The sequence below is a fragment of the Coptis chinensis genome, chromosome 4 (genome assembly GCF_015680905.1).
Source record: "Coptis chinensis isolate HL-2020 chromosome 4, ASM1568090v1, whole genome shotgun sequence".
NCBI classification, from domain to species: domain Eukaryota; kingdom Viridiplantae; phylum Streptophyta; class Magnoliopsida; order Ranunculales; family Ranunculaceae; genus Coptis; species Coptis chinensis.
Window position 1 is genome coordinate 12,335,585 of NC_141459.1, and position 24,461 is coordinate 12,360,045.

Below are 24,461 nucleotides of genomic sequence, written 5' to 3' on the forward strand. Positions count from 1 at the left end.
AAGTTTCAATTACTCCTACTCAATTGGGAAGAGGTGCTAGAGCAGGGTACACATCATATATTTCTTCAAAAACAAAACAGCCCCACCTCGCTCGTTTTGAATAAGCGAAAACCGAGCAATCAATAAAAACTAAAACTTTACACTTTGTTAGATCTAAATCCTTAAAACAACAACAAAACATATAATCTTTTTATATAGTTGTGAGTTGTTGATCAAAGATGGTAAGGTTGGGGAAATTTAGAACATTTGTGAATAACAAATGGCTAGTTTTTGTTGGGGCAATGTGGATACAAATCGATTCGCGGTATTGGGTATTTGTTTGGAAGTATATCACCTATTATAAAAGTTCATTGAATTATAATCGAAACAAATAGCAAGGTTAGGTGTTGCTAAGGATCTTGGTGATAGTGTTGGTTTTCTTGCTTTGGGAGTTTATGTGAAATTTTACCACTTTGGGCTGCTATGTTGGTTGGTTCTGTGCAAAATTTTTGTTGGGTATGGTTTGGTTTGGTTGGTTGTTACTCATAGAGTTCCTACTTTGCCTTTATGGGCGATGTGCATTCTTATATTTGTGGGAACAAATGGAGAGACTTACTTCAATACGGCAGCTTTGGTGTCATGTGTGTAACTTCCCCAAAAGCCGGGTCCGGTAGTTGGGATCCTTAAGGGGTTTGCCGGGCCGAGTGGTGCAATATTGACCCGTGATATATGCTCGTCCACTCACCTGTTAATGCTACCGATCATCTTCATGGTTGCAGTAGGGCCATCAATGGTAGTTATAGCTTTGATGTTCATTGTTCGACCTGTTGGAGGTCATAGACAAATTAGGTCTTCCGATGGCACGAATTTTGCTTTCATCTATAGTGTGTGTCTCGTGTTGGCAGCTTATTTAATGGGGATTATGATTGTTGAGGATATTTTGGATCCAACTACAAGTGTGGTCATGATATTCACGATTACTGTTGTTTGTTCTCGCTATTGCTTCCGATTATGCGGTTCCTGTGCTTTCAAGCTTTTTCTCCAACTGATGCCACTTTGAAGAAGAAAGTCTTCTACCGAAAGCACAAAGCAAGACCCTAGCAAATCTGGCGAGGAGGTACATGAAGTTATTTTCAGTGAGGTTGAAGACGAAAGCCTAGGGGAGTAGATTTGCTCCCCGCAGCAGAAAAGGCGTAAAAAGAATAGCACAATTGCAAGCAAAACTATTCCATCTTTGCCGCCGCAGGGAGCCGTAAGAGTCAAGAGGAGAAAGGGTCCGCATAGGGAAGACTTCACCTTGATGCGGGCATTGATAAAGCGCACTTTTGGCTTTTATTCTTCTCCCTTCTTTTAGGTTCGATCCGGGGTAACCGGATCGATAATCTTGGTCAAATGAGCCGCTTTTGGGGTATGATGGCACACATCTTTGTATCCATGATCAGCATTTGGAACTTTCTTGGACGCCAGCGTGGTGGAGGCTACTTCTCTGAAATCATTGTGAAGGATTACGTATCCATCCAAGACCAGTAGCCATTCTTCTGCCGCCAGTCTTTATGGCAATTGGTCACTTCTTCTTTGCTATGGGTTGGCCTCGAGCTATGCACATAGGTACACCGTTGATTGGACTTGGATATGGTGTTCATGGGGTCGTAGTTCCAAATTTCTTTAAGGCCCTGAGCTGTTTGGCATGAAGAATTTCGGGGCATTGTACAATTTTCTCACTTTGGCAAATCCTCACTGGATCGTTAGTATTTTCTGGTTTAATTGCTAGCACTATATATGACTATGAAGTCGAGAGACAAGCTAATATGCACCACTTAACGGGAACTCGAGATCCATATTTATGAGAATGCTTGATGGAGCATTTGGGGTAGAAGAGTCACCCTTCCGATCATATATGACGAAAGTATCAAAGATAGTGATCTTTGGAGATTGCCTCTAGAAGAAGTTGGGATTTTGCCCGCATTGAGAATATTCGGAGGATCGACATGGATCTTTGGATTACTTGTTCCGAAACTTGCGCTGCCCGAAGAAATGCGACACCTTATCGCTTTTAAAAGATCTAACGATCGGAGGTCGGACGGTTTGAAGACTTTGCCGAATGGCTGAAAAGCTTCACTTCCTTTTCGCATCTTGCAAATCTATAATTTTCCAGATTTGTCGTCGCGCGCGATTGATCCATTGCCTCACCGCACTTCGAAAGTAATCGCAGATCTACTTAAATGATGCCTTGACTTAAATTTTTGCCAGTTTACTACGAAAAATTAAACTTCGTGATCCCAAAACTTCGAAAGTAATCGCAGATCTACTACTTCGAAAGTACTTGTGAAAAGATGCATATTTTTGATTGAGACTAGTTGACTATGACGACGCCGTCTTGGTGCTTTTATAGAAGTATTTTTATATTCTCGTGGTGTAGTCGAATTGTGGGGAACGGGATCAACACCGGATCTTAGATTAAATTGATATGGAGTAACGAATGCCGCTGGAGGGCATCTTGCTATGTAATTATTATTATGGTATTTTTTAGCTACTGGGATAGTTATCGATTTCAAAAGCTCATCCGGCTTTGTGATAAGATAATAATCTCAGATTTAGAGGCAGGTTGTTCCTTGTATATAGACTCACTTATGCCCCTTCTCTGCAGTGGGCATTACAACACTTGCACTTAGGATCCGGGAAGGTAAGAGAAGTAGAAGATGAAAGGGAACTTCGCTTAGTATGTTATTTTTGTTGGCCTCAAGCATCGGTGCAACTGTTCTTGAAGTCCACAAGCTCAATCTTACAATCCCCGCAAAGATATACCCCGCAGCAGATACGCAAACGCCTGATGTCATCCCGAAATTCTCGTGTGGATGCCAACGATAGTTTGTTAGGCACATTTGTATATGTCGGACAAACACGTAACAGTTTCCTATTGGGTCATGTATAAGTAGGACAAACATAGACAATGAAGATTTCGTAGACTTCTTTGTAAAGAATTTCAACCGGTCCGTGTTTGGGAATGAGTTGAAATGGTATTGGACGTAATCACAACAAGGTAACTTGAACTACAAAGACGCAGATGAGCTTGTGGACCTTTGCAAGAAGTACAAAGATCGATGTCGAGGTCATTGCATCTTCTCGAAGTAGAAAACACTGCTCAACCATGGGTACGATCGTTGAACAAGAATGATCTTATGACAAATTGTTCGAATTGTCTCACGTGTCTTCTTACTCGGTATAAAGGCAACTTCAAACACTACGATGTCAACAATGAGATGCTCCATGGCTCTTTCTACCAAGACAAATTAGGGGAAAGATGCGAGAGCAAATATGTTCAAGACAACCAACCAACTTGATCCATCTCGCTACTCTTTTCAAGTTAATGATTACCATGTTGAGGATGGATGTGATACAAGATCTTCTCCCGAGAAGTACATTCAACAAATTCTTGACTTGCAAGAACAAGGGGCTTAAGGGAGGTATTGGAATACAAGGACATATAGATAGTCCCGTTGGACCCGTAGTTTGTTCTCGCTCTTGATAAATTGGGAATACTTGGTCTTCCAATATGGTTTACCGAGGTTGATGTCTCATCCATTAATGAGTATATTAGAGCCGATGACTTGGAAGTTATGCTACATGAAACCTTTGCTCATCCCGCAAATGAGGGTATTATGTTTGTGGGGATTCCGGGAGTTGTTTATGAGTCAAGATAATTCACATTTGGTTGATGCGTAAGGTAGTGTTAACGTAGCTGGTAAGAGATACCTTGAACTCAAGCGAGTGGTTGTCTCATGCTCATAATCCATGTGTTTGCTACATTATAATATTATCTATCCAGATTATTCAGTTTCTAATAATGGAATTGCATCTACATCTATTCTGCTTTGTCTAGAATCTAGAATTCTAGATATGTTACAAGTAGTGATCGGTCTTGACTTGTTCTTTTTCCTTTGGGCGTGAGAAAAAAAAGGGCGGGGAGTGGCTATCATCCTTGGTCTTTCGGTCTTAGGTATGAAATAGCTACAAAACTTATAGTGAACATTTTGGTTTATAAAGTCGACACTAATGAAGCATATGCTAAGCTTGGTAGATGACTAAACACTGTTAGAGTGATAAACCTTTAATTATTGTCTTCGGTTTATGTCTTTCTTGTTATTTCTAAACTTTTCTTGTTGTTTGTTTACGCAGAAAATAAATGCACAACGATGGCTTATTATACATGCATGATTGATTCCGAAACTTCATAGTTTTTGCGATTTTGGCGCTAATAGGCGGAATATGGTACTATTGCGTATGCGTACTGTTGAATTTTGAACTTTCATCACAAGAATTTTTTGTGTAGATAGTTTGATACTTTTGTTTGTGTGATACCGAAATACTCGAAAGATGGATAGTTATTTCTCTTATTTTTGGTAGTAATTGGAATTGGTTTATGTAGCTTCCATGTGAAATGAAATTTCACTTTAGATTCTCATTCATAGCTCTATGTGGTTTTAGTACACAAATTATTATTATTATTATTATTATTATTATTATATATACAACACTTTTTGCCACGACCATTTGCTATAAAAAAAAACCCAAAAGTAATGTTTTGCCGCGGCCATTTGCTGCAAAAAAAAACCAAAAATAATGTCTTGCCGCGGCCATTTGTTGCAAAAAAAAAACCAAAAGAATGTCTTGCCACGGCAATTTGCTGCAAAAAAAAACCAAAAATAATGTCTTGCCACGGCCATTTGTTGCAAAAAAAAAATCAAAAGAATGTCTTGCCACACGCCATTTGCTGCAAAAAAGAACAAAAAATAATGGCGGGAGAAACATTTATTGCCACGACTTGTGGCAATAAATACTTTTTGCAGCGATCATGTCTGTGACAAAAAGAAATTAATTTATTTTGACAATTAAATTAATTCAAATAAAAATAATGTTTTGCCACGACATGGTCGCTGGCCTAAATGTTCACTCTCTTGTAGCGGTGGCAAAAGTCGTGGCAACAAACTTCTTTCCACACCCTTTTTGCCTCGAAAGAGGCTAAAAGTTTTTTTAAGTGGCAAAACACATGTTGCCATCGAATTTTGGGCTTTTTGCCACCACAACTGACCGTGGCAAAAAACCATATTTTTAGTAGTGATAGTAAGTAGAACAAAAAATTTGACATTTGTATTATTTTTTCATGAATAAAATTGTAAAAATAAAAATAAAAACATTATGTACTATATATCAAAGTTTTAAATGTAAAATATATAGTCGAATTTTAAAGGAATGCATTCGTATTATACCTGTTTAAAATAGGTACATCGTATTTTTACCGTTAGCATTTTATTGGATCGAATATTTAAAAGTATTATTGTTGAAAATTTCAAATCTTAGGCGAATAATTACCGTATCGAACTTTGGTCTTCCACGAATTTACTAGTTACGTGGGGGTGTTTGAATCCTATTTATTTATTAGTAAAAAACCATTTTTTGAAAAAATAAATGTGTTTGTTCTCTTTTTTTTTTTATAATTATGTAAAACTTGTTTTTGAAGACAAAAAAAACCAGATTTTGGGTTTAATCTCCCTGGTTGATACATGACCAGCATAAAAACCCCCTCATTACGTACTAACCCATAAAAACCCCCTATTTTTTTAAAATACCCAAACAGACCAAAATACCCCCCACACATAAAACCCTAGATCTCAAACTTACCTTCTCTCTTTCTTCTCGCCGCTTTCTCTATTCCTGTAAACCCTAATTATCCAGCAAAAATGAAAAAACAACCAAAAAATAAGAGAGAAACACCCACTAAAACAAAAAAAATCGAAAGTTTCCAAATCGAAATCAACTACTAATAAAAAAAAGACCAAATCGAAGGTAAAAATCATATTTTTTTTTTCAATTTTGTTTGTAAATAAACGAAATCTAAGGTGAAAATGCTTAATTTATGATATAAATATGCATTTTCATATATATATATATGTGTATGAATTCGTATTTTCACAAGTGAATTTGTATTTGCATATTTGAAATTTGTATCTGGTCATCTTTTGGTCATCTTTTGAAATTTGTATTTACATATTTTGAAATTTGTATTTACATATTTGGATTTGTATTTACATATACGAAATCTGTATTTACATATTTGAATTTGTATTTACATATACGAAATTTGTATTTACATATTCGAAATTTGTATTGCAGCAGGACGTAAAATTTACTGGTTCTAACAAGGTATTTCGTTCTTCTGCATTGCTAATGCTAAAGCTTGTACAAGATTTGAAGGGAAGAATTAGGGATATTCATATCACCAAGATGAAAGAAACTCCTTTTGGTCATCTGTTTATGGTTTTTGTCGATGGAAAGGTCGATAGTAAAATGTTAGAGAAACCAAGTCACATCATTATAAAGTTGTTAGCGACTTGGTGCAAGGAGAGGCATAAGTTTAAGATAGGAAGTAAGTTTGTGTCTTTATGTCCATCTGATGTGGCTGTAACTTTTGGGCTTCCGGTGATGGGGAAAGTTGTTGTTTTCCAGTCAGGAGCGAGAATAGACGAAGCTATTTCTGGATCACCATTCCTGTTGAGACATTTCTCTGGAGTTAACAAGATAACAACAACGGTTGTAAAAGAAATCTTGAACCAGATTATAGATTCAACAGACCCTACGGACATTGAAGATGTGGTGAGACTACTCGTCATTTTTCTGGTGATGACAGTATTTGTAAGTAGTGGTGCGAGTGGAATAGCTTGGTCCTTCCCAAAGCATGTTGAGACTTTGGAATCTATGTGGAGTGTGTCATGGGCTGCCTCAGTTCACTCAGAACTGATTGAAAAAATTCAAAAGTGGGATAGCAGTAGTCCGTTCAAAATTTCAGGATGCATTATTCAGCTTTTGGTAAGTTTAGTTTGTGTTTTCTGACATATGCGTAGTTATATTTTCATAGCATATATCACCTCACATGATAAAAGAGAATATGAATTTGCATATGCATGTGTCAGATGTCAGATGTCATATGTCATATGTTGGTAATATAATAACATGTCTGTTTTCGTATGTAATTTTGTTTTCACATATGCATAGTCATGTTTTCATAGTCTATATCACAACCTTAGAGGGATGTTTTCTGGATTGGTCCTTCAAATTTGTAGATGAAATCTAAAAATTTTGTCACCTAACTGGGTCTGTATTCCTGAAAATCTAGTTTATACAATGCCAGTTATAAACTTATCATTGATCAGTCAATCAGTGTTTTTGGTGGAGATCTAGTTTTACTTTTAGCATAACATTAGTTTTGACAGAATTCATGTTAGTCGGGTAATTAGAGAGTTAGTTAGGGATGACCGACCACATTACTAGTTGCAATTAGGTGTATGAAAATATGAAAACATTTTTACATATGTCAGGTGTATGAAACCATATTTACATATGTCAGGTGTATGAAAATATATATATGAAACTACTAATTTTACATATGAAAATCTATATTTGCATATGAAAATTGAAATTTACATATGTCATATGTCATATATCATATGTTGGAAAAAGAATTATATGAAAATGTGCAGTACATATGCTAATACAAATTCACATGTTATGTGCAGTACTTTTTGTGTGAGCATGTGAAACTTTGTGAGCCAGTCCGCGAGACTTGCTTCCCACGGATTGCAAAGTGGTTAATGGAACGACTAGCGGATGAAGTACCAAAAACTTTCAAGCTAGAAAATGTTCCTAATTGCAACATCAAAGTAAAATTAGAACTGGCCGAGGAAGAGAAAGAGGCATTATACCCTGAACACCACCAAAGTGAAGCTGAAAGCTTGAGGAGGGAAAATGCTGAGTTGAAGAGGGAGAATGAAGAGTTGAGGAAACTTAGTAAAGATTTAAGGGGTGAAATTGGTAGACTGACGAGAATAGTTTGTGAAGAGAGTCTAGAAGATATGTTTGAAAATCACGAACATATAGATGTAGATATGGTTGAAGGGGTAGAGAACAGAGATGTGGATTTGGCTGAAAAGGAAGAATCCAAGAAAGAGTTGGCTGAAAAGGAAGAATCCGAGAAAGAGGAGGGCAAAAGAGAGTCCGAGTTATCCGAGAAAGAGTTGGCTGAAAAGGAAGAGTTGTCTGAGAAAGATACATGTGGAGAGTTGGCTGAAAAGGAAGAATCCGAGTTGTCCGAGAAAGAGTTGGCTGAAAAGGAAGAGTTGTATGAGAAAGAGACATGTGGAGAGTTGGCTGAAAAGAAAGAATCCGAGTTGGATGGAGAAGAGCAAAGCAGCGAGACAAAGTCAGATGAGGAGGAGGAGGAAAAAGGTGAGGGAAAACCTAACTCGATGGTTAAGAAAGTGAAAGAAAGGGAGCGGATGAAGAAAACATCAACAATATATGAGTTCGGAAATATTAAGAAGCAAAAAAGGAATACTAAAGTTGCTGAATTGGATGATGAACCAGTTGATTGATCTGAGATGATTTCGAGACTCCACCACCCCTACCAGAGGAAAAGCCTATGTCAAAACCACATTCAACCAAGCTGTGGAGTCTACTTGATAAAAAGAAGTTGCCGTTGGTGGAAAGTTTTTTCAGAAAAGCAAACCAGAAGTAAATTTTACTTTTCATAAATATTTGTAAGTTTTTCTTATCGTCTATGTAATTGCACAAATTGTTTTGATCGTGTATGCATATTGCAGTACAATTGCGTGGATGGACATTCAAATGCACTTGAATATACAGGGGGAACACGTGAACCACCTGATGTTGAACTTCTTTATCAGTGACAAGGTAAATCTTTTGATTACTCAAATCTTTTGAAATGAAAAAACTTGCAATTTAGTAATTTTTCGTACTGTTTATGGTAGATCATTGATTGGTACATGCACTTCCAACTCTCTAAGGAAGTGAAAAAGCTAATTAGATCTTCTCCACCAAAGTGTCTCCATTTCTCATCATTTGCATGGGTAAGCATCTTTCATGTAATTTAATTACTGAAGTTAAATATGTAAATTTAACTCAATATGCATACAAGGCATGAAGATGTTGTTGTTCTTATTTGTTATAGCCGGGCTTTAGAGATAACCGTAAACAAGGCATGAAAGTCTATGTCACGATGTCCTAAAACAGTTCGACAACAAGGTCGCTCATCTATTTTTCATCATAAATAGTCCCAAGTTAAGAAAAATTTCAAAATGGTTATCACCGGACTTTGCTTCATGTTGATACTTTGAATTGGGAATGGACGACTATGACTCTTTTAAGGCCAAGGAACTACTTAGAAGAAAGAAATACATTCCATTAGAAGATGCTGAAATGTTGGTAAGTGAAATTTTATTTTAATTTACTATGTAAATCTATATTTACATAGGTCAGTTACTATATAAATCTATATTTACATAGGTCAGTTTATAATATATTTACAATGGGACTATGGTAATGCATTTATCAATCCGCAGAAGCATTAACAACAGCAAATTAAGTTTCTGGAACCATGCTTGATATAAATTACTGGTTAGGTGATTTTGGATTGTCGGTGAGAGGTGAGCCTTTGGGTTAATGAAATAATACAAAAATGTCAGAAAAAACACTTTACTTGTCTGGCATATTTCGTACCTTAACTGTAGATACTCATTTTAGAAAATCTAAGCTTGAGAGAAAATATTGGTCTAGCTTTACATCAAATTTTAATGGATAATTTAAGTTTACATAGGTCAGTTACTATGTAAATATAGATTTGCATATATATTTACATTGTTTTGGTAAACTTTTGTTCAATTTAATGCAGCAAGAGAGGGTGGTGGAAGCTATTAGATGTAGGCGTCAGGAGCTAAGGTTGCCAGATGTGGATTTGATGAAAGATATCACAGTTGGAGCATGCCCACAACAAGGAGAATCGTAAGAACTTAACTTCCCAAACTTAAATGTCTTTTTAATCTCTTATCTCTTATCTTAAACTTCTTTTTTTGCATTTTCAGTTCAGATTGTGGTTTCTTCGTCATTTTGTTTGTGAAGGCTATAATATGTGGAAAAGCTGTCCAAGATATAACGCTAGAAGTCGCGAAAACAATTGAGGGTTAACCCGACATATGAGATCGACAAGTCAACAAGAAAAATGGGATCCAAAAGAAGAATGCAAGAAATGAAGAACTGATTTTCCATATTTCTAGTTGATTACGCCAGGTTTATTTGTGTTAAAATATTAGAACCATTCTAACTTCGGGAGTGTTCGATTATGATGTAATGTTACTGTTAATGTGTTGGAGTTGTTTAGTATTGTTCTCGATATTCTCAGAACTAGCTTCGATTTGCGTTTATATATAATGTGGTTCTTTATGCATTTATATTTCTTCCAATTACGCTTAATTTGTTTTTCAACTCTTTAGGTCGTTATGCTCTTTTAAATGTAATATGTGCTTCTTGATATTTTAATGTGCAACTGAAAGTAGGTTATGCATTTAGCAAACTACACAAAGCATTAACAACAGCAAATTAAGTTTCTGGAACCATGCTTGCTATAAATTACTGGTTAGGTGATTTTGGATTGTAGGTGACAGGTGAGCCTTTAGGTTAATGATGTTTTTTGTAGAAAGCTTGTTCTTGTATGAAACTCATCCAGATCAGGCAACTGTTACAATGTAACAATTTTCAGTTTTTGACCCAACAAAGAAAATCTAATTACCAGTAAATTCTCTCCTGTTATATGCTTGACATTTGCATACCGGAGGAGTTTTGCATAGACATTGGGCAGACCCCAAAAGGAATAGCTTCACTCACTCTTGGGTTCGATAAAATGAGTAGTATAGCTTCACTCACTCTTGGGTTCGATAAAATGAGTAGTATAGCAAATTAAGTATATATGAATCCAACTGATCACCATTTCATCTCAAACATCTACTAAATTGGATAGGAAAGCTAGCTCAAACATCTACTAAATTGCAAAGCAAAGCTTTAGTGTTTATGTAAATATAGATTTACATATATAATGACTATGTAAATCTCGATTTACATATATTTAGTCTCTCTGGAACTTTTCCATCCCAAAAGGTATTATGTAAATATATATTTACATATATAATGACTATGTAAAAGTACATTTACATAAAGTTGTTAGGTGTCAGGTTAATTTCATCCCCAAAAGTTACTATGTAAAACTATATTTTCATTCTCCAACTAAAAAACATAACATATAAAATCCAACATCAAACTATAAAATCCAACAAGTTCATCGACATCTTGTTTTTCATATAATGAAAGCAACATCAAAGAATAGATGAAAAATTCATTGAACCGTACAGAGCATGTTGTAGGAGTGGAGCCCACTCTTGGGTTCAGTGATGGCCATAGCAAGGGCCCTTGTTCTTCTTCCTACCTCTTGTAGCACCCGTCGGCCGTTTCCGTTCTTGTCCGTCTCCCCATCTTCTTTTTCAGATCCGGAGGTAGTAAATCGAGGCACACTTGGTATCTTAGCAGGCAATTTATCGTTCTCCACAATGTACTATAGCTCTTGAATAACTATCACGGAATGTCTGAGAATAGAAGAATTTATCACAGTAGTTATACACATTCAATCCATCAGCCAAAATGGAGCGCAGTGCGTGTGCACAAGGGAATCCTTCGATTCTCCACCAATTACAAGAGCAAAGGACTTCTATTCAAGTCAACCAAGTGAGTATGAGTAGCACGACCTCAAAAATACCCTCCCTTGACTTGAGAACCACCCAACTTCTCCCCACCTCAATCCTCTCAGCCAATAAAGTTTCCATAGATGGACATAAGATAGTAGTCCAGCTCCTAGCTAACTCCCGCCGATCAGACATCATTTTCATAATTTTTCCACGGATCTTGTCCACCATTGCAGTGATAGGCAAGTGCCGTTCTAGTAGGATCCAAGAGTTGAAGCTTTCCGCAATATTGGAACACATATCGCCATATCTATTTCCTTGAAAATAAGCATTAGACCAATGCTCATAACCTATGGTGGACAAAAATGTTTTCACTTGATCGCCGCAAAACATCTCGAAAAACAGCCATCACTTTCTCAAACTCATGGTGCGTCCCAAAGATAGGCAAGGTCTGAAAAAAGATCAAGGGTATGCAAGCGGAAGCAATGGTTGTTGGGCATAGCTGAATTAATATTATTTTTAAGGTGCCACAAACAATAACCATGATGAGAATCAGGAAAAACGCGGGACACCCACGAGTAGACCATGGTTTCGCCGATATAAAAGTTAGCCCTACGATCTTTGGAGACCACCAACCTAAGTTGCTCCAAGAACCAATCCCAATTATCATCAGTTTCAGAAAGTACAACTGCCATAGCTACTGGAAAAATACCTGGGGGACACAAATAAACATCAATTACTGATTTGGTTTTGCGTACCATACTCATTATGAAAACTTAACTCATATATATAAAAATAAATTTCCATATGCTAAATTATTATGTAAATATTAAAATGCATAGGCTAAACATCTGATGTGAACATAAATTTTTATAGTTTATGCTTGTTCGGTTTTACAAACTACTATGAACTACTATGTAAAATTCACAAACTCAAAAAAAGACATACCCCCATTTGCATTTTTGGCGAGGTGACAAGACACACCCCTTGTATTTTGTTTTCACGAAAGTTCCATCCAAACAAAGCATAGGATCTACGGTTTAAAACCGAATACAAGCACCAAATGCAACAAATAATCTCTTGAACTTTCCCCGTTGTTGATTCCTTTTCCAAAACAACATGACTTCCTAGATTGGTTTCTTTCAACTTTCCAACATACCAATGTAATCGATGATAAGATAAAGCATAGTCCCCATGTATCTCCTTCAATGCAAGATCTATGCCGGTATCGCCAAGTAATAATTCAAGTTCACACCATATACCCTTAGAAAATAGTCAATGATTTCACCGGCTTAATCAAAGGCTTGTCTCTCACCATATCTAAAACAATACTCTTTACAAGTTTACTATTCATTCACTGGGGATTGTTAACGCGTCGGTGAATCCAAATCCACATGTGTGCTTTGCTTCCATTGTCTTTATTTCAAAGAATTTCGCATCTTATACTTCTTGGATCGTGAACTCTCCATAGACATCCGGTTTCGGTCTTCAAATAACACTCACCCGTGACTCTATCAGATCATTCTTCTTAATAAGAACTCTGTAATTATTAACAAGACAATGGCGTAAAAGCTCAACACGAAAATTGGCGTAAAGACCGCCCGGAATTTCTCATCCCACACACCAAAAATAGGCAAAGAAGCGACATTAACATATTTTTCATCGTTATGTAGCGTAAGACATAGAAGAACTAGAAGTACAAGAACTAGAAGCCCGAAGAGAAACTTTGGAACTAGAACTAGCGTCACACAAAGCAAAAAATCCTCTTGACGATGCTGTTATCAAAAATGTATCAAGACTTTTAACCAAATTGAAGCAAACAAGGGATTGAAGCTCCGAGTCAGTATCTATCACAATACGCTTTGAATCCCTTTACAAAAGATGTTTCTATAGACAATGGAGTAAGGTCTGGCCATTTTTCAGAAATCGTACGCTTCAAATCAGAAATCAAACCGTTAGTCCCGACACGGACACTCATAATTTGCGTCTCGTACATAATAGCAAAAAGAGCAGTCCCATCCATGTCTGCATTTGCAAAAAACAACAAAATCAAATTGATGAACATATGTAAATGTACTTTTACATAGTCAATATCACCACCGAAACAGTATGTTCAGCAATTTAACTTTTAAATTTTCATGGCCAAATCATGTTATCCAAGCAATTTAACTCAGAAATTCATCGCAAAGAAGATGGAAAAGAGGTCGTCTAACCTTCTTTCGTCAATTGAGAATCGTCTTTTCGCCAATTGAGAATCGTGTTTTCGTCAAGCAGATGAATCGGTGTTTTTCTCAATTGAGAAACAAAAGATGTCAAATCGTTGTCCAAGCAGATGAATCGGTGTTCTTCTGGGTAGAACTTATGATGAATATGGAAGAAGGGTAAAAAAGGTAATAAAATAAAATAGGAAATAGAAATCGGATTGAAATTTCGCTGGTATTGGAAAGCAGGGAGTTTTTGTGATATGAGCCGATAAATAAGGAGGTTATGTGGTATGGGCCGATATGAAGGGGTTTACACTAATCCGGATTCAACCCAAGGGGCTGAGCCCCATTTCTTGCAAAAAAAACTGTTTTTTCTTATCTTTCTCTCATCTGCGCCAAAGGCAAAGTTACGGTCCGGTTATTTTCTCCAAATAAAACTCGTTTTTTTTTATTATATCTCGATCTCTCGTCTCGATCTCTCACTCAAATAGCATCTCTCTTCTCGATCTCTCACTCGAACAACATCTCTCACTTGATTTCTAAAGGTAAGAAGATCCTAAAAACGCGATTTTTTTTTTGTTTGAATTCATTATACATGATTTGCATCTATGGATCTATATTAGATTGAAGTTATCACTTGCGGAGTCGAGCTTCATTTAGATGGTTGGTTAAGTTGTAGAGAAGTGTCAATTGAATGTTTTGATGGTTGTTACTAGTTTTGAAGTAACTGCTAATAAGTAGGAACATTTTGTAGTTGCACCTGATGTTGTGATGTTAAGTGGTGTTGTTGCTGCAACTGCCATTTTTTTTTTTTGGAGTTAAGGTTGAACAATCTACTCAGAGTTGCCAGGAGCCTCGTCTGATCTCTCACCCTAGCTCGATACTGCCCTCGACCTGTGGTATTTAGTTCGAAAGACCATGATGCTATTAAGGGTGTGAGAGCCCACTATCTATGCCATTAAATGTGAGGGTGGACACAAATTTAAGTATTAAACAGAAAGTAGCTCAAAATGCCAGTCTCGGACATTATATTGGTGGCCCTGAAAAGGGTTGCAAAACCTTCAGTACAGGATGTGCTTGAAATATAGGATATGTGTAAAATGGAACTTCTGACATGGATGGTATTAGTTTCCGTGTTATATGCTTAATACAGAATGTCCCTGGTTAGTTCAGCATACAAGTTTTAGTATTGCTATATGGGGATGTGTTACCCCTAAGCAATGAAGTAAGAAACAGGATCCAACTTTGTTGTCTTGAGCTAATAAGTGATATTTGGGTGCCTAGAACTTCTGTCATGGTTTTTTTTGTGTGCTGTGTTATTTGCTTGATACAAACTTCCATGGTCAGTTCAGTAAATTTTTAGCTTATCTGGACCATAGTTTCTGTTATTTCTATAGCTTATTTGCTTCTGTTTCAGGGAAGTCACGAAATAAAGGATTTTAACATAAGAAGTGCGGCAGGTGGAGCCATAAACAGAGCCGTTCAAAGAGATTTTAAAGTTCAAGTATCCAAGAACTCCCTTGAGATTCATCTCTTTTGGACTGGAAAGGGGACTTGCTGCATACCTGTACAAGGTTTCTATGGACCATCCATTTCGGCTATCAGAGTTACACTTGGAACAAACTGCAGAGCTCCTAGGAATAGACAACAGGCTAAAAAATTTCAATTATGCTGAGTTAGGAGAGGGAGGATTTGGACCAGTTTACAAGGTAATATTCAGGTTAAGTTGACTGCGATAATTAATGAGAAGAACTTTCAATTTGGACTGAGACTGATATGCAGTGACATACTCATCTGCTTGTGTTTACTGGTGATTTGTTCTATTGGCTAATGATTTTCTAGTTTCTACTGTTTTTTCAATTATCTACAGGGGATTCTGTCTGATGGAAGAGAAGTAGCTGTGAAAAAACTTAGTAACATCTCACCAAGGGAAGAGTCAGTTTGTGGCAGAGATTTCCACCATTTCTGCAGTTCAGCATCGCAACCTAGTGAAATTGTATGGATGCAGCATGGAGGGGTCAAACAGACTCCTTGTTTATGAGTATCACAAAAAGAAAAGCCTTGATCAAGTACTCTTTGGTAATAAAAGCCTTGAACAGACTCCTTGTACTTCCATTTTTTTTTGTCTTTGGAACTACTTTCTAAAGCTCGTTTGCCACGGATGCAATACATGCAGGTAAGAATGCTTTACATCTTGATTGGCCTACCCGATATAGCATATGCTTGGGGGCAGCAAGAGGTCTAGCGGATCTTCACGAGTCAAAGCCCAGGATCATTCACAGAGATGTGAAGGCTAGTAATATTTTACTTGACATTGAACTGAACCCCAAAATCTCGGATTTCGGTTTGGCAAAGCTCTATGATGACAAAAAGACTCACATTAGCATGCGAATTGCGGGGACTATGTAAAAGCCCTTCTGACACTTGTGTAATTGTTTGGAGTTATTCTACTCTTGAGTTTGTCTACTAATCAGTGGGTTGGATGCTGTTTGATTGTAATACTCTCCAACGTTTGGCTAATGCGTGGCTGTTGCAACCCGGAAGTTGAATTGTATTCACAATCCAAAAGATATCACCCTTGACCCATGCTCTGTTGACAAAACTTGTGTAGGGTGGATTTTAAGAATAATCTTGTGTTTTCTTTATAGTTTTATTCCTAAAAATATAAATCTAAAACTGAGTATTTATTGAAGTAGCTATCTCGCACCTGAGTATGCAATGCTTGGCCATTTAACTGAGAAGGCTGATGTATTTGGCTTTGGGGTTGTGGCATTGGAGATCCTATGTGGGCGTCCAAATGCAGACTCGAGCTTGGAACCGGAGAGGATGTATCTTCTTGAATGGGTATGATAAACAAAAGTTCATTACTAAGGGATTCAATTGCACACGACTTATGGAGTGCAAGAAATTAAGCGTAATACTGATCAATCAATTTTATGATATGAGGTTGTTTTTAACTTTTATATAACTTGAACGGTTTGTAATAACTTTTTTTTATTGTATTATCTGAGTGAGTTCAGTTTATTAAGATTGACTATTTTTCCACACACAAATTTGAAATTTAAATAAATACGTTTGGTTCCTATTTTTTAAGAAAAAAATAATTTTTTATAAAAATAGTTTTTAAGAAAAATCTCAACCAAAAATGTTTATTCAAAAACTGTTTTTAGAATAAATATTTTTTCAAAAAAACACTTTTTGAGAAAAATTGATTTTTTGAAAAAATGAGATACAAACACCCACTCAGTTTTAGAATTTTGTTTGTTGTTTTGGTAAGAATTATATTGTAATTTATATTGTAACAAGTGTGTTGCTATTGTGTCAAGAAGCATACTAAAAGCATGCTCTGATCCATCCATGTCAGAAAATAGTACCCCAGTCCATCAGTCTCAAACTACGCAACCATTTGAGAGAATCATTCAGCAATGCAGCCTTCTTTATCATTAGTAGTAAATAGTAATCAGTAACAACTTTATACAGAAAATTTGGAATCGTAGTATACTTCTTTTCATCAGACGAATAAAACAGGGGAAAAAAATCATTTATTGAGGACTCGTCAATATGTGAATTTCACAAAAAAATACTCGTCAATATACTACAAAGCAATTTAATCATACATATCAAAGAATGATTAACACAAACACACTCAGAGATCACTCGGTCGTTTGGTTCCAAATCTTGTCCATTCCGAAATTGAGTTACCCAACCATCCAAGCTAAAGTTCAGAGTTCATCACCAAGTTAACGCACGGATTTTTCAAAATAACTTTCATCCAAGAGCAGTGACCATATCCTTCCTGGTTCAGACACTTCTATGTCAGTAGATTGTAACTTATATTTTATATGTTTCTCATGAATAAAGTTTTGTTCATAAAAAAGAAAAGAAAAAAAGGCTAGAGCATTCCTCAAGCTATTGAGAAAACTGGAAACTCATTACTGGCTTTCATGTAGACTAGAAACACTATTTGCATGTTTTTTGTTTGTATCATGATTTATACTCTCAATTTTTCTTCTTGCGCGATATATTATAAAGGTTTAGATGTTCTCTCGTTTTTCTGGTTTTATTTGAACTTACTTTGATTGTCTCTGACTAGCTAACGAATATTACTTTGCTTTTTTTGACTAGCGTTGTTGCAGTCTTTGTGAAATCGTTGTCATCTAGCTAGTATTAAAATATTATTCCTTCAGTATGCAAAGAATCATATAATCTAATCCCTGATGTATTTACTATTAGTATTTGCCCGTGCCGTGCGTCACAGATACGCGCCCCCGACGCACATCCGCCACCCATACGACACATATACGTGCATCTTTGGCTTCAGTGCCCCGACGCACATCCGCCCCTACTCATATTTCCAGAGTACGACACAGATACGCCAGCCTTCGGCGCCCCCAACAGCGCATAAAAGTTTAGCCCAAAAACAGTCCAGGCATTTTTTGTGCGGGATGGGTGAAGTGAGAAATTTTTTTAAACTTACCCCCAAAAAACTTGTTAACTCACCCTAGGAAAACAATCTAGTGGCTATGGTGAAGGGGGTAACACGACCAAATATCACCTTATGAGGTGGAATTTGTCCTTCCACTCCTCCTTTCTTTGTTATATAGATATTTAGTACTTGATACTAGTATTAAAATAATCGATAGGAGTGTTGTTAGAAAGATCTCTACAATAGCGTATATCGCTTGCTATGCTCTCGCAAGTTCCCAAACGTTTTAAAGTGTTATGTTTTCATTTATTTTATGCATGTGGCATGCATATATATATATATTATTTTTTCTATGGCCTTTTGTATGTTGTAAAAATAATTGTATGTTCTATGGCCATTTTCTAATATGATCATAGGAATGGGAAAACCTATGTGTTACGTAGTACTCGAGGGAAAGAATTGTGGAGTGTACACAAATTGGGATGACTGTAAAGCCCAAGTGAATGGTTATAGTAACACAAATTACAATGGATGTAAGTTCATAGAAGAAGCTAAATATAGATTGGCCACTCACCGTCAGCGTAAGATGTCTTCGGAATCCAATATTCGTATGTGCACACGACCCATCGAAGAGACCAAATTGACAAATTCACAACCTCCCCAAGTGCTAGCTTCTCACGTTCCACATGCACCTCATATAAAAGTTCCATATGCACCTCACATAGAAAATATGAGAGGTCATGTAGCTGAGCAACGCGACGATTGGGTCTACGTCCGCTACTTGGTCATGGTGTTCCTAGTTATTTTAATTGTTGTAATGATCAAATTACTATTCATCTTGTAGTTGTACTAGTCTAATATGTTTGTGGAGTCTTCTAATTAAATTTATGTTTATGTGGTTGTAACGACATTTAGACCAAGTTTGTTTTACTAATTATCCTAATTCACTTTCTTAACTTGTCATTGTTTTAAGTATATTAACTTAATTTGTATGTTTATTAATTAGATATGGCAATGCGATGGACAATGTTCTTATCGATATATTCCATAACGAGCTACTTTTAGATCATAAGAATGAGAACGGATTTCTTCCAATATCAAAAGAGCGTGCAAGAGAAACACTCCAAAACACATTTATATTTGGTATCGACTTGACTATTAGTCATGTAACTCAGCGAGTGAAGACCTTACTATGGATAGCACGCGATATTGCTAGTGTAACTATGCAACAAGGGTTTGAATGGAGTAATGTAGAACATAAGATCATAGCTAGCAACGAGGTTTGAGATCAAGTCATAGCAAGTGATCCGAGTATGGAAAAATATAGAAATAAAGTTTATCCAAGGCACTATGACATTTTATATGTGTTTGGATAACAATAGTTGTTAAGGTCTCTATTGCACTTTCATTTTATTTTATGGTTGTTTCAAAAGACATACTATTATTATTAATGTTGAGTTGTATTGTCTTTAATTTTCTTTATTTTGTATTTTATTTTTAGCTTTTTTCAGACTTTATTGAGTTTGGAAACAAAAAAAAAATTATTTCTAAAAAGCTGAAATTTCATTTGCCACGAGAAAAAAATGATGTAAACAAACACGGGCAAAACTGGCTAATCTCATATTTTTCCACTAGAAATTTGTACAAACAAACACTGGAAACATAAATTTTCTCACTAGAAATTTGCCCGGCAAATCTCTAGTGGGAAAACATTGGCAAATCTCTAGTGGGAAAACATTGGCAAATCTCATATTTTCCCACTAGAGATTTGTCAATAAACAAACACAGCCTACAAGAAAATCGACTTTTTCCCACGGATTCCCAGTATTTTTAGCCACGGTTATAAAAACCCTTGCATAGTTTCTTACGAATTTTGACAGTAGCAAGTACGTTTTGTAGCTTCAATACTTTTAGCCACAGTTTAACTGTTTAATTGGGCCGTGGGTGGAGCCACAGCCAGAACCGTTGGGTACAATTTCTTTAACCATGGCGGTTGTTCTACGCGTTTTGACCATGGGGTTAGGCTCCCAACAGTTAAAATACTTGGGAAAAAAATAAAAATAAAAAGACTCGGATTGTTCTAACTTCTATTTCTTCCTCCACCCGACCACCCACATAGCCTTCGTCCCCCCACCGCTACTCAACCCTTTTTTTTTTTTTTTTTTTTTTTTTTTTTTTTTTTTTTTTTTTTTTTTTTTTTTTTTCTATATCTTCTTCTTTTATCTCAACAAGGTATTGAAGCAAAAATTGTATTTCAAGCACCATTTTTTTTTTTGCCGAAATTGGGAGAACTAATTTTTCAAGTTTAATTTTCTTAGGATTTATTGTGGGAAAGGGATTTAAAGCTATTTTCTCCTTCCCCAATCCCCACCACCGCTTAGCTTCGCCCCCCACAATTAGCCACTTACCTTTTTATTAGTTTTGTTTTTTTTGTGTGTGTGTGTGTGTGTGTTTTTTTTTTTTACCTTTTTCTACTTCTCACATCTCAAAATGGTAATGAAATCAAAAAAATTATTTCAAGCACCGATTTTTTTTCTAGGGTTTTATTTGACAATCTTTTTCAATTTTAATCTTGAACTCTTTTTTCTTTTTTTTTTTTTTGATTTGATTCATGTTTGATGTGTTGGAATTGTGTTTGCATGTGTAATGCAGCTTGAATTTAATTTTTTTACTGTTTAAATTGGTTATTGAATTGAAGTGGTTTGATTTATTTTGCAGGATTGAAGAGTGAATAATTGAGAATAGTTTTTGTATGTTTTGTTGTGGGAATTGAGAGTAAATTATGGCGCAGAGTAATTGGGAAGCAGATAAGATGAATGTAAACTTAATTACTTATTATGTTGAATTGTTGTTTTGAAATTATAATTCTTTTTTGGTTTTTGGGCAGGCTTGATGTGTATATTTATGATTACTTGTTGAAAAGAAATCTTCATAATTTGGCAAAGGCTTTTATGAAAGAAGGGAAAGTAGTTGCGGATCCAGTAGGTAATAAATGACAACTGAATTATATTGGAGTCTGTAATGGAAGTTTTAACTATAGAGGTTTGAATCAGTGTATTGTAACATACAACTAATATCAGTTATGAACAGATAATATAGTTTACGAGGTTTCTGGCTGAACTGTTGGTCCATTTCAATGGTTGGCGCATGCAAAGTGATCATGTATTAATATTATTCCATGAATTATGTACTTATGGAAGTTGCTATTAGAATGGTGTTTGAGCATATTAGGGCAAGCTTTTGATAATGAAAACCTTGTGTTGGTATGCAGCGATTGATGCTCCTGGAGGGTTTCTCTTTGAGTGGTGGTCTGTGTTTTGGGACATTTTTATTTCAAGGACGAACGAGAAACATTCTGAGAATGCTGCAGCTTATATAGAGGTACGTGAAATCAGTATCGAGTCATCCATTAGTTTCCAGAGTGTGTCTCTTACTTGATTCATAATTTCTCTATAGAGGGACAGACACAACAAATCAAGTCAAGAGAGCATCACCAACAACTACAAATGTAGCAATTGTAAATTGAACCGCATGTGTGTGTTAACGTTTGCTAGTGGATAGAGTAGTCAACGCAAACTCGCAGATGTTTATAAGTCCACCACTTATAATTTGTCTCTCCTGCATATATCACTTGATATTTTGTTTTTTATTTTTTGAGGAGATTGAGTAACCTTTCAATTTATTTACAAAAGTGATTTTACTATTCTATCTCAACTTTTTTTATTGTTGCTAGGTTAACAAAAGCCCATTCGACAAAAAAAGAGGCATAAGCACTCAGGATCAACAAATTGGTGAGTATTCTAACTGTTTGGTGTATCGTTGCTTACTTAACTACTTCCCAAGGGCCAAGGAATGCTCACTATGCTCTACCAAATGCCTAGTCAAGTAGTAGAATTGGATAGGACTTATTATACTTTATAATAACTTTTTGTTTAATATGATCTTGTACCGACTTGCACTCGTACAAGATGGATCCATACCGACTTGTTGATACTGTGGTGGTGTGTTCATGGTGTGGTGGTGGTGCTGGCACGGGTACGTGGTGTGATTGTGTGCTGGCAGGTGGTTGTAGTGTGGTATATGTGAGAGAGTGTGTACAGGTGGTAGCATGTGAGTGTGTGCAGGTGGTAGTGTGTGAGTATGTGCAGGTGCTAGTGTGTGAGTGTGGTGCTGTGTGGTGTGGTGTTATTGCTGCTGGATGGAGTGTGTGTTGATGCCGCATGCCGGCCTGCCTGCTACTGGATGGAGTGTGTGTTGCTGCCTGCCTGCTTGCCTGCTTGCTGCTGGGTGTTATTGCTGCTGCCTGCGGCTACCATGGACCTGCTTATCTTTGGTATTTGTTTTTATTACACATGTTTGTTACTTGTATGTCAATTTGTTAAAGTTTATTTGATTATTGGATATCGGAGGATATATGGATATAGGATCTATTTAGGTGGGCTGTTAATTTGATCTTGGAGCAATAGAAATGTCAGTCAGGTCTATGTTTATTTAAAATAATTAGTTTAACTATTCTTTATTGAATTTGAGTAGAGTTTTTCTTTTAGACAATGCAAACAATAAAAGTGTCTCCCTTTTGATACTTTGAAATAGAAGATTTCCTTTTCATAATATGAATTGTATAGTTAGCTTGTACTTGACTTTAATTGGTTTGTGCTTTCAATTCTATAGAAGTGGTTGGTTAGTTGGATTTTTCGTTTACGAAAGGAATGTAAAAGATAGAAACACATAGCTTCTAAGATACATTAGAAACATACGCCCACCTTTGAAAGTATTATTTTCATCATACTATCTGTATCACTCTTTTGTTTGTTGAATGTGATTTAGTACCTTAGTAGGTAATAATTAGCTTTCATTTGATCCTTTATTCTTTTGTGTAGGATGAATTCCTATTCTTACAAAATCTTTTATATAGCCAAAGCTTGAGCTTCAATATATCAGAATGCAACTCGGACCAGAGCCACATAATATTCTCAATCAACATGCATAGGGACAATTCAAGTCATGCCTTTGGAAGCAATGGTGAACTTATTGGAGAGCCCCTTAATACAATTTTCAAGTTTTATGCACCATATGATTTGCTTCAAACCTTCCTAATACAAGGTTGGAAATGGCGAAACACTTTACCAGAAGGTCTAACCCCAACACACACACACACACACACACACACACACACACACACACACACACACACACACACACACACACACATATATATATATATATATATATATATATATATATATATATATATATATATATATATTTGATTGTTTCTTTGATTTTCATGCTTCGTGCTTGTATAAAAAATTATACGTGGTTTTTAGCATTAACTTGCATGCATGGACGATTAACTTTTATATGCCTAGCATGTTTGTTTTCGGGATCTTGGTTAATTCAATCATTGGTTTTATAGCTTTCTTTTATAGATCTTCCAGGGATAATTAATGAGGTGTATGATGGTTATGGTGATTGGATATATATATATATATATACCTACCCTATGTATTTGATGCGGGTTCATTCGGGTTTTGTCGGGTTGGTTTTTTTTTGTTTGGGTTTTGGGCGGGTTTCGGGCAAGATGGACATCCCTACTTGAGGGTTTTTTCATTACAAGAAAATTGAGCTTTCACTACAAAGAAAACAGGTTTACCACCACGGTCTAAAACCGTAGCAAAAAGTTTTTCCCACGATTTTGGACCGTCGCAGGACCATGGGCTTTTTGTGCGTAGGAAATGGTCTACCCCGAGTCATGACCGTGGGTAAAGCCTATTAATAGCGATGGTCTTTGCGTCAGCTATTGCCATTGGTATGGCCCGCGACAGAAACCGTTAGATAATCCGTGGCAAAAGTCACTTTTACCTACGATTTTGAGTGTATGGGAAAAGGTCGATTGTTCCTACGGTTTTGGTCCGTGGGGATATGCTGTTTTTCTTTGCTATAGACATGGATAGGCAGAGTCATTTTAAAAAATAATAATAATTGATATTTCAATTCTTAGATCTTTTCACCTGCAATCCACAAATAACCACCAATCACCATAACCATCATACACCTCATTAATTATCACGAAAGATCTATAAAGAAAGCTTCAAAAAACCAAGGATTGAATTAACCAAGATCCCTTTTAGGGCATATAAAAGTTAATTGTCCATGCATGCAAGTTAATGCTAAACACCACGATAATTTTTTTATACAAGCATGAAAATCAAAGAAACAATCAAATATATATAATGGTGTTTAGCATTAACTTGCATGCATGGACAATTAACT

At 36.2% G+C, this 24,461-nt stretch overlaps 3 pseudogenes across 1 annotated transcript; all 3 read left to right on the top strand.

The window, feature by feature from the left end:
* Positions 1 to 218: 218 nt before the first annotated feature.
* On the top strand, positions 219 to 1,826 carry LOC147501931 (protein NUCLEAR FUSION DEFECTIVE 4-like; annotated as a pseudogene).
* Positions 1,827 to 2,809: 983 nt separating this feature from the next.
* LOC147501932 (endo-1,4-beta-xylanase 1 pseudogene) lies at positions 2,810 to 3,702 on the top strand (annotated as a pseudogene).
* An 11,160-nt stretch (positions 3,703 to 14,862) lies between these two features.
* On the top strand, positions 14,863 to 16,454 carry LOC147501933 (putative LRR receptor-like serine/threonine-protein kinase At1g56140; annotated as a pseudogene). Its single transcript, XR_015220890.1, has 5 exons — positions 14,863 to 14,883; positions 15,180 to 15,336; positions 15,392 to 15,471; positions 15,633 to 15,841; positions 15,939 to 16,454. The product of XR_015220890.1 is annotated as a putative LRR receptor-like serine/threonine-protein kinase At1g56140 (transcript).
* The last annotated feature ends 8,007 nt before the right edge of the window (positions 16,455 to 24,461 follow it).